Source organism: Aegilops tauschii, chromosome 2 (genome assembly GCF_002575655.3).
Source record: "Aegilops tauschii subsp. strangulata cultivar AL8/78 chromosome 2, Aet v6.0, whole genome shotgun sequence".
NCBI lineage: Eukaryota > Viridiplantae > Streptophyta > Magnoliopsida > Poales > Poaceae > Aegilops > Aegilops tauschii.
In genome coordinates, this window is record NC_053036.3 from 148,876,184 (window position 1) to 148,888,534 (window position 12,351).

Below are 12,351 nucleotides of genomic sequence, written 5' to 3' on the forward strand. Positions count from 1 at the left end.
CAGATTGCTCCTCTTACTGATGTTGAATCTTGTGAAATTAATGCTGCTTTGCTGAATCTTGTAATGAAAGATCAATTCACCGACCTTCCTAGTGAAGATGCCGCTACCCATCTAAATAGCTTTGTTGATTTGTGTGATATGCAAAAGAAAAAATATGTGGACAATGATATTGTTAAATTGAAGCTATTTCCTTTTTCACTTAGAGATCGTGCTAAAACTTGGTTTTCGTCTTTGCCTAAAAATAGTATTGATTCTTGGAATAAGTGCAAAGATGCTTTTATCTCTAAGTATTTTCCTCCCGCTAAGATCATCTCTCTTAGAAACGATATTATGAATTTTAAGCTACTTGATCATGAACATGTTGCACAATCTTGGGAGAGGATGAAATTAATGATATGTAATTGCCCTACACATGGTTTGAATTTATGGATGATTATACAAAATTTTTATGCCGGATTGAATTTTGCTTCTAGAAATCTTTTAGATTCAGCCGCGGGAGGCACTTTTATGGAAATCACTTTAGGAGAAGCTACTAAACTCCTAGATAATATTATGGTTAATTATTCTCAATGGCACACTGAAAGATCTACTAGTAAAAAGGTGCATGCAATTGAAGAGATTAATGTTTTGAGTGGAAAGATGGATGAACTTATGAAATTGTTTGATAATAAGAGTGTTTATTCTGATCCCAATGATATGCCTTTCTCTACTTTGATTGAGAATAATAATGAATCTATGAATGTGAATTTTGTTGGTAGGAACAATTTTGGTAACAACCCTTATAGAGGAAACTTTAATCCTAGGCCATATCCTAGTAATTCCTCTAATAATTATGGTAATTCCTAAAACAACTCTTATGGAAATTTTAATAAGATTCCCTCTGATTTTGAGACTAGTGTTAATGAATTTCAATGCTTTGCTTGAAGGAAAATTGCCTAAGATTGATGAGTTGGCTAGGAACGTGGATAGAATTTCTCTTGATGTTAATTCTTTGAAACTTAGATCTATTCCACCTAAGCATGATATCAATGAGTCTCTCAAATCCATGAGAATTTCCATTGATGAGTGCAAAGAAAGAACCGCTAGGATGCGTGCTAAGAAAGATTGCTTTGTAAAAGCGTGTTCTTCTAGTTTTCATGATAATAAGGATGAAGATCTAAAAGTAATTGATGTGTCTCCTATTAAATCTTTGTCTTGCAATATGAATCTTGAATATGATGCGACTGGAGATGAGTCAACTTTAGTTAAAAGGCGTCCCAATGATTCGGAGTTTTTAGATCTTGATGCAAAAATTGGTAAAAGTGGGGTGGAAGAGGTCAAAACTTTAGATAGCAACAAACCCACTATTTTGGATTTCAAGGAATTTAATTATGATAATTGTTCTTTAATAGATTGTACTTCCTTGTTGCAATCCGTGCTAAATTCTCCGCATGCTTATAGTCAAAATAAGGCTTTTACTAAACATATCGTTGATGCTTTAATGCAATCTTATGAAGAAAAGCTTGAATTGGAAGTTTCTATCCCTATAAAACTTTATGATGAGTGGGAACCTACTATTAAAATTAAAATTAAAGATCATGAATGCTATGGTTTGTGTGATTTGGGTGCTAGTGTTTCCACGATCCCAAAAACTTTGTGTGATTTGCTAGGTTTCCGTGAATTTGATGATTGTTCTTTAAACTTGCACCTTGCGGATTCTACCATTAAGAAGCCTATGGGAAGAATTAATGATGTTCTTATTGTTGCAAATAGGAACTATGTGCCTGTAGACTTCATTGTCCTTGATATAGATTGTAGTCCTTCAGGTCCTATTATTCTTGGTAGACCTTTCCTTAGAACGATTGGTGCAATTATTGATATGAAAGAAGAGAATATTAGATTCTAATTTACGTTAAGGAAAGGCATGGAACACTTTCCTAGAAACAAAATAAAATTACCTTATGAATATATTATGAGAGCCACTTATGGATTGCATGCCAAAGATGGCAATACCTAGATCTATCCTTGCCTTTATGCCTAGCTAGGGGCGATAAACGATAGCGCTTGTTGGGAGGCAACCCAATTTTATTTTAGTTTCTTGATTTTTGATTCTGTTTAGTAATAAATAATCCATCTAGCTTCTGGTTAGATGTGTTTTTGTGTTTTAATTAGTGTTTGTGCCAGATAGAACCTTTGGGAAGACTTGGGTGAAGTCTTTTTGATCTTGCTGTAAAAAACAGAAACTTTAGCGCTCACGAGATTAGCTACAACTTTTTACTGGAGAGTGATATTTAGTTGATTATTTTTGCATATGATTAATATATAAATTCCTCACGTCCAGAAATTTATTTTAGAATTTTTGGAGTTCCAGAAGTTTGCGTTAGATACATATTACTACAGACTGTTCTGTTTTTGACAGATTCCGTTTTGTGTGTGTTGTTTGCTTATTTTGATGCATCTATGGCTAGTATCGGAGGTTATGAACCATAGAGAAGTTGGAATACAGTAGGTTTAACACCAATATAAATAAATAATGAGTTCATTACAGTACCTTGAATTGGTGTTTTGTTTTCTTTCGCTAACGGAGCTCATGAGATTTTCTGTTAAGTTTTGTGTTGTGAAGTTTTCAAGTTTTGGGTAAGGATTTGATGGATTATGGAAAAAGGAGTGGCAAGAGGCTAAGCTTGGGGATGCCCAAGGCACCCCAAGGTAAAATCCAAGGACAACCAAAAAGCCTAAGGTTGGGGATGCCCCGGAAGGCATCCCCTCTTTTGTCTTCGTCCATCGGTAACTTTACTTGGAGCTATATTTTTATTCACCACATGATATGTGTTTTGCTTGGAGCGTCTTGTATGATTTGAGTTTTGATTTTTAGTTCACCACCATCATCCTTGCTGTACACACCTTTTGAGAGAGACACACATTATTCGGAATTTATTAGAATACTCTATGTGCTTCACTTATATCTTTTGAGCTAAACAATTTTGCTTTAGTACTTCACTTATATCTTTTAGAGGACGGCGGTGGTTTTATTTTAAAGAAATTATTGATCTCACATGCTTCACTTATATTATTTTGAGAGTCCTTTAGAACAGCATGGTAATTTGCTTTGGTTATAAAATTAGTCCTAATATGATAGGCATCCAAGATGGATATAATAAAAACTTCCATATAAGTGCATTGAATACTAGGAGAAGTTTGATACTTGATAATTGTTTTGAGATATGGAGGTAGTGATATTAAAGTTGTGCTAGTTGTGAATTTGAGAAATACTTGTGTTGAAGTTTTTAAGTCCCGTAGCATGCACGTATGGTAAACATTGTGTGACAAATTTGAAACATGAGGTGTTCTTTGATTGTCATCCTTATGAGTGGCGGTCGGGGACGAGCGATGGTCTTTTCCTACCAATCTATCCCCCTAGGAGCATGCGTGTAGTGCTTGGTTTTTGATGACTTGTAGATTTTTGCAATAAGTATGTGAGTTCTTTATGACTAATGTTGAGTCCATGGATTATACGCACTCTCAACCTTCCATCATTGCTAGCCTCTTCGGTACCGTGAATTGCCCTTTCTCACCTTGAGAGTTGGTGCAAACTTCGCCGGTGCATCCAAACCCTGTGATACGATACACTCTATCACACATAAACCTCCTTATATCTTCCTCAAAACAGCCACCATACCTACCTATTATGGCATTTCCATAGCCATTCCGAGATATATTGCCATGCAACTTTCCACCGTTCCGTTTATTATGACACGCTTCATCATTGTCATATTGCCTTGCATGATCATGTAGTTGACATCGTATTTGTGGCAAAGCCACCATGCATATTATTTCATACATGTCACTCTTGATTCATTGCCCTTCCCGGTACACCGCCGGAGGCACTCATATAGAGTCATACTTTGTTCTAGTATCGAGTTGTAAATAAATAGAAGTGTGATGATCATCATTAATAGAGCATTGTCCCAAATAAAAAAAGAGAAAGGCAAAAAAAGGCCCAAAAAAATAACAAAAAAGAAAAGAAGAAGAGAAATAAAAAGGGACAATGCTACTATCCTTTTTCCACACTTGTGCTTCAAAGTAGCACCATGATATTTATGATAGAGAGTCTCTTGTTTTGTCACTTTCATATACTAGTGGGAACTTTTCATTATAGAACTTGGCTTGTATATTCCAACGATGAGCTTCCTCAAATGCCCTAGGTCTTCATGAGCAAGCAAGTTGGATGCACACCCACTTAGTTTCTTTTGTTGAGCTTTCATACATTTATAGCTCTAGTGCATCCGTTGCATGGCAATCCCTACTCCTTGCATTGACATCAATTGATGGGCTTCTCCCTAGCCCGTTGATTAGCCGCGTCAATGTGAGACTTTCCTTTTTTTGTCTTCTCCACACAACCCCCATCATTATATTCTATTCCACCCATAGTGCTATATCCATGGCTCACGCTCATGTATTGCGTGAAAGTTGAAAAAAGTTTGAGATTACTAAAGTATGAAACAATTGCTTGGCTTGTCATCGGGGTTGTGCAAGATGAGAGCATCTTGTGTGACGAAAATGAAGCATGGCCAAACTATATGATTTTGTAGGGATGAGCTTTCTTTGGCTATGTTATTTTGAGAAGACATAATTGCTTGGTTAGTATGCTTGAAGTACTATTATTTTTATGTCAATATTAAACTTTTTATCTTGAATCTTTCGGATCTGAACATTCATGCCACAATAAAGAGAATTACATTGAAGAATATGCTAAGTAGCATTCCACATCAAAAATTCTGTTTTTATCATTTACCTACTCGAGGACGAGCATGAATTAAGCTTGGGGATGCTTGATACGTCTCCAAGGTATCTATAATTTTTGATTGCTCCATGCTATTATATATTCTGTTTTGGATGTTTAATGGGCTTTACTATACACTTTTATATTATTTTTGGGACTAACCTATTAACCCAAGGCCCAGTGCAAATTGCTGTTTTTGCCTATTTCAGTGTTTCGCAGAAAAGGAATATCAAACAGAGTCCAAACGGAATGAAACCTTCGGGAGCGTGATTTTTGGAATAAAAGTGATCCAGAGGACTTGGAGTGGATGTCAAGAAACAACCGAGGAGGCCACGAGGCAGGGAGGCGCGCTTGCCCCCCTGGGCGTGCCCCCCCACCCTCGTGGGCCCCTCGTGGCTCCACCGACCTACTTCTTCCTCCTATATATGAACGTAGTAATTTTAAATATTTCCTACGCACACGCAAGATCATGGTGATGCATAGCAACGAGAGGGGAGAGTGTTGTCCACGTACCCTCGTAGACCGAAAGCGGAAGCGTTAACACAACGCGGCTGATGTAGTCGTAAGTCTTCACGATTCGACCGATCAAGTACCGAACGCACGGCACCTCCGAGTTCAGCACACATTCAGCTCGATGAGGTCCCTCGAACTCCGATCCAGCCGAGTGTTGAGGGAGAGTTTCGTCAGCACAACGGCGTGGTGACGATGATGATGTTCTACCGACGCAGGGCTTCGCCTAAGCACCGCTACGATATTAACGAGGTGTAATATGGTGGAGGGGGGCACCGCACACGGCTAAGAGATCAACAGATCAATTGTTGTCTCTATGGGGTGCCCCCTGCCCCCGTATATAAAGAAGCAAGGGGGAAGGCGGCCGGCCTAGGAGGAGGGCGCGCCAAGGGGGGAGTCCTACTCCCACCGGGAGTAGGACACCTCCTTTCCTTGTTGGAGTAGGAGAAGGGAAGGGAGAAGGAGAAGGAAGGAAGGGGGCGCCCCCCTTCCCTAGTCCAATTCGGACTAGTCCATGGGGAGGGGTGCGACCACCCTTTGGGGCCTTTCTCTCCTTTCCCGTATGGCCCATTAAGGCCCAATACGAATTCCCGTAACTCTCCGGTACTCCAAAAAATACCCGAATCACTCGGAACCTTTCCGATGTCCGAATATAGTCGTCCAATATATCGATCTTTACGTCTCGACCATTTCGAGACTCCTCGTCATGTCCCCGATCTCATCCGGGACTCCGAACTCCTTCGGTACATCAAAACTCATAAACTCATAATAAAACTGTCATCGTAACGTTAAGCGTGCGGACCCGACGGGTTCGAAAACTATGTAGACATGACCGAGACACGTCTCCGGTCAATAACCAATAGCGGGACCTGGATGCCCATATTGGCTCCCACATATTCTACGAAGATCTTTATCGGTCAAACCGCATAACAACATACGTTGTTCCCTTTGTCATTGGTATGTTACTTGCCGGAGATTCGATCGTCGGTATCTTAATACCTAGTTCAATCTCGTTACCGGCAAGTCTCTTTACTCGTTCTTTAATACATCATCTCGCAACAAACTCATTAGTTGCAATGCTTGCAAGGCTTAAGTGATGTGCATTACCGAGAGGGCCCAGAGATACCTCTCCGACAATCGGAGTGACAAATCCTAATCTCGAAATACGCCAACCCAACAAATACCTTCGGAGACACCTGTAGAGCACCTTTATAATCACCCAGTTACGTTGTGACGTTTGGTAGCACACAAAGTGTTCCTCCGGTAAACGGGAGTTGCATAATCTCATAGTCATAGGAACATGTATAAGTCATGAAGAAAGCAATAGCAACATACTAAACGATCGAGTGCTAAGCTAACGGAATGGGTCAAGTCAATCACATCATTCTCCAAATGATGTAATCCCGTTAATCAAATGACATCTCATGTCTATGGCTAGGAAACATAACCATCTTTGATCAACGAGCTAGTCAAGTAGAGGCATACTAGTGACACTCTATTTGTCTATGTATTCACACATGTATCATGTTTCCGGTTAATACAATTCTAGCATGAATAATAAACATTTATCATGATATAAGGAAATAAATAGTAAATTTATTATTGCCTCTAGGGCATATTTCCTTCAGTCTCCCACTTGCACTAGAGTCAATAATCTAGATTACACAGTAATGATTCTTACAACCATGGAGCCTTGGTGTTGATCATGTTTTGCTCGTGGAAGAGGCTTAGTCAACGGGTCTGCAACATTCAGATCCGTATGTATCTTGCAAATTTCTATGTCTCCCACCTAGACTAAATCCCGGATGGAATTGAAGCGTCTCTTGATGTGCTTGGTTCTCTTGTGAATCTGGATTCCTTTGCCAAGGCAATTGCACCAGTATTGTCACAAAAGATTTTCATTGGACCCGATGCACTAGGTATGACACCTAGATCGGATATGAACTCCTTCATCCAGACTCCTTCATTTGCTGCTTCCGAAGCAGCTATGTACTCCGCTTCACATGTAGATCCCGCCACGACGCTTTGTTTAGAACTGCACCAATTGACAGCTCCACCGTTCAATGTAAACACGTATCCGGTTTGCGATTTAGAATCATCCGGATCAGTGTCAAAGCTTGCATCAATGTAACCATTTACGATGAGCTCTTTGTCACCTCCATATACGAGAAACATATCCTTAGTCCTTTTCAGGTATTTCAGGATGTTCTTGACCGCTGTCCAGTGATCCACTCCTGGATTACTTTGGTACCTCCCTGCTAGACTTATAGCAAGGCACACATCAGGTCTGGTACACAGCATTGCATACATGATAGAGCCTATGGCTGAAGCATAGGGAACATCTTTCATCTTCTCTCTATCTTCTGCAGTGGTCGGGCATTGAGTCTTACTCAACTTCAGACCTTGTAACATAGGCAAGAACCCTTTCTTTGCTTGATCCATTTTGAACTTCTTCAAAACTTTGTCAAGGTATGTGCTTTGTGAAAGTCCAATTAAGCGTCTTGATCTATCTCTATAGATCTTGATGCCCAATATATACGCAGCTTCACCGAGGTCTTTCATTGAAAAACTCTTATTCAAGTATCCCTTTATGCTATCCAGAAATTCTATATCATTTCAATCAGCAATATGTCATCCACATATAATATCAGAAATGCTACAGAGCTCCCACTCACTTTCTTGTAAATACAGACTTCTCCAAAAGTCTATACAAAACCAAATGCTTTGATCACACTATCAAAGCGATTATTCCAACTCCGAGAGGCTTGCACCAGTCCATAAATGATCGCTGGAGCTTGCACACTTTGTTAGCTCCTTTTGGATCGACAAAACCTTCCGGTTGCATCATATACAATTCTTCTTCCAGAAATCCATTCAGGAATGCAGTTTTGACATCCATTTGCCAAATTTCATAATCATAAAATGCGGCAATTGCTAACATGATTCGGACAGACTTAAGCATCGCTACGGGTGAGAAGGTCTCATCGTAGTCAATCCCTTGAACTTGTCGAAAACCTTTCGCAACAAGTCGAGCTTTATAGACAGTAACATTACCGTCAGCGTCAGTCTTCTTCTTGAAGATCCATTTATTTTCAATGGCTTGCCGATCATCGGGCAAGTCAACCAAAGTCCATACTTTGTTCTCATACATGGATCCCATCTCAGATTTCATGGACTCAAGCCATTTTGCGGAATCTGGGCTCACCATCGCGTCTTCATAGTTTGTAGGTTCGTCATTGTCTAGTAACATAACCTCCAGAACAGGATTACCGTACCACTCTGGTGCAGATCTTACTCTGGTTGACCTACAAGGTTCAGTAATAACTTGATCTGAAGTTTCATGATCATTTCATTAACTTCCTCACTAATTGGTGTAGGCGTTGCAGAGACCGGTTTCTGTGATGAACTACTTTCCAATAAGGGAGCAGGTACAGTTACCTCATCAAGTTCTACTTTCCTCCCACTCACTTCTTTCGAGAGAAACTCCTTCTCCAGAAAAAATCCGAATTTAGCAACAAAAGTTTTGCCTTCGGATCTATGATAGAAGGTGTACCCAACAGTTTCCTTTGGGTATCCTATGAAGACACATTTTTCCGATTTGGGTTCGAGCTTATCAGGTTGAAGTTTTTTCACATAAGCATCGCAGCCCCAAACTTTAAGAAATGACCACTTTGGTTTCTTGCCAAACCACAGTTCATAAGGCGTCGTCTCAACGGATTTTGATGGTGCCCTATTTAACGTGAATGCAGCCGTCTCTAAAGCATAACCCCAAAATGATAGCGTTAAATCAGTAAGAGACATCATAGATCGCACCATATCTAGTAAAGTATGATTACGACGTTCGGACACACCATTACGCTGTGGTGTTCCGGGTGGCGTGAGTTGCGAAACTATTCCCAATTGTTTCAAATGAAGACCAAACTCATAACTCAAATATTCTCCTCCACGATCAGATCGTAGAAATTTTATTTTCTTGTTACGATGATTTTCAACTTCACTCTGAAATTCTTTGAACTTTTCAAATGTTTCAGACTTATGTTTCATTAAGTAGATATACCCATATCTGCTCAAATCATCTGTGAAGGTGAGAAAATAACGATATCCGCCACGAGCCTCAATATTCATCGGACCACATACATCTGTATGTATGATTTCCAACAAATCTGTTGCTCTCTCCATAGTTCTGGAGAACGGTGTTTTAGTTATCTTGCCCATGAGGCACGGTTCGCAAGTACCAAGTGATTCATAATCAAGTGGTTCCAAAAGTCCATCAGTATGGAGTTTCTTCATGCGCTTTACACCGATATGACCTAAACGGCAGTGCCACAAATAAGTTGCACTATCATTATCAATTCAGCACCTTTTGGCTTCAATATTATTAATATGTGTATCACTACTATCGAGATTCAACAAAAATAGACCACTCTTCAAGGGTGCATGACCATAAAAGATATTACTCATATAAATAGAACAACCATTATTCTCTGATTTAAATGAATAACCGTCTCGCATCAAACAAGATCCAGATATAATGTTCATGCTTAACGCTGGCACCAAATAACAATTATTTAGGTCTAAAATTAATCCCGAAGGTAGATGTAGAGGTAGCGTGCCGACCGCGATCACATCGACTTTGGAACCATTTCCCACGTGCATCGTCACCTCGTCCTTAGCCAATCTTCGCTTAATCCGTAGCCCCTGTTTCGAGTTGCAAATATTAGCAATAGAACCAGTATCAAATGCCCAGGTGCTACTGCGAGCATTAGTAAGGTACACATCAATAACATGTATATCACATATACCTTTGTTCACCTTGCCATTCTTCTTATCCGCCAAATACTTGGGGCAGTTCTGCTTCCAGTGACCAGTCTGCTTGCAGTAGAAGCACTCAGTCTCAGGCTTAGGTCCAGACTTGGGTTTCTTCTCCTGAACAACAACTTGCTTGCTGTTTTTCTTGAAGTTCCCCTTCTTCTTCCCTTTGCCCTTTTTCTTGAAACTAGTGGTCTTATTGACCATCAACACTTGATGCTCCTTTTTGATTTCTACCTCCGCAGTCTTTAGCATTGCGAAGAGCTCGGGAATCGTCTTATCCATCCCTTGCATGTTATAGTTCATCACGAAGCTCTTGTAGCTTGGTGGCAGTGATTGAAGAATTCTGTCAATGACGCTATCATCCGGAAGATTAACTCCCAGTTGAATCAAGTGATTGTTATACCCAGACATTTTGAGTATATGCTCACTGACAGAACTATTCTCTTCCATCTTGCAGCTATAGAACTTATTGGAGACTTCATATCTCTCAATCTGGGCATTTGCTTGAAATATTAACTTCAACTCCTGGAACATCTCATATGCTCCATGACGTTCAAAACGTCGTTGAAGACCCGGTTCTAAGCCGTAAAGCATGGCACACTGAACTATCGAGTAGTCATCAGCTTTGCTCTGCCAGACGTTCATAACATCTGGTGTTGCTCCTGCAGCAGGCCTGGCACCCAGCGGTGCTTCCAGGACGTAATTCTTCTGTGCAGCAATGAGGATAATCCTCAAGTTACGGACCCATTCCGTGTAATTGCTACCATCATCTTTCAACTTTGCTTTCTCAAGGAACGCATTAAAATTCAACGGAACAACAGCACGGGCCATCTATCTACAATTAACATAGACAAGCAAGATACTATCAGGTACCAAGTTCATGATAAATTCAAGTTCAATTAATCATATTACTTAAGAACTCCCACTTAGATAGACATCCCTCTAATCCTCTAAGTGATCACGTGATCCATATCAACTAAACCATGTCCGATCATCCCGTGAGATGGAGTAGTTTCAACGGTGAACATCACTATGTTGATCATATCTACTATATGATTCACGCTCGACCTTTCGGTCTCCGTGTTCCGAGGCCATATCTGTTATATGCTAGGCTCGTCAAGTTTAACCTGAGTATTCCGCGTGTGCAACTGTTTTGCACCCGTTGTATTTGAACGTAGAGCCTATCACACCCGATCATCACGTGGTGTCTCAGCACGAAGAACTTTCGCCATGGTGCATACTCAGGGAGAACACTTATACTTTGATAATTTAGTGAGGGATCATCTTATAATGCTACCGTCAATCAAAGCAAGATAAGATGCATAAAAGATAGACATCACATGCAATCAATATAAGTGATATGATATGACCATCATCATCTTGTGCTTGTGATCTCCATCTCCGAAGCACCGTCATGATCACCATCGTCACCGGCGCGACACAGGGCGATTGATTCAACTGGGCGATTGCATTCATTATCGCTACCGCTTAGTGATAAAGTAAAGCGTTACAGGGCGATTGCATTGCATACAATAAAGCGACAACCATATGGCTCCTGCCAGTTGCCGATAACTCGGTTACAAAACATGATCATCTCATACAATAAATTTAGCATCATGCTTTGACCATATCACATCACAACATGCCCTGCAAAAACAAGTTAGACGTCCTCTACTTTGTTGTTGCAAGTTTTACGTGGCTGCTACGGGCTTAGCAAGAACCATTCTTACCTACGTATCGAAACCACAACGACAGTTTGTCAAGTTGGTGTTGTTTTAACCTTCGCAAGGACCGGGCGTAGCCACACTCGGTTCAACTAAAGTTGGACAAACTGACACCCGCCAGCCACCTCTGTGCAAAGCACGTCAGAAGAACCAGTCTCACGTAAGCGTACGCGTAATGTCGGTCCGGGCGCTTCATCCAACAATACCGCCGAACCAAAGTATGACATGCTGGTAAGCAGTATGACTTATATCGCCCACAACTCACTTGTATTCTACTCGTGCATATGACATCTACGCATAAAACCAGGCTCGGATGCCACTGTTGGGGAACGTAGTAATTTCAAAAATTTCCTACGCACACGCAAGATCATGGTGATGCATAGCAACGAGAGGGGAGAGTGTTGTCCACGTACCCTCATAGAACGAAAGCGGAAGCGTTAACACAACGCGGTTGATGTAGTCGCACGTCTTCACGATTCGACCGATCAAGTACCGAACGCACGGCACCTCCGAGTTCAGCACACGTTCAGCTCGATGACGTCC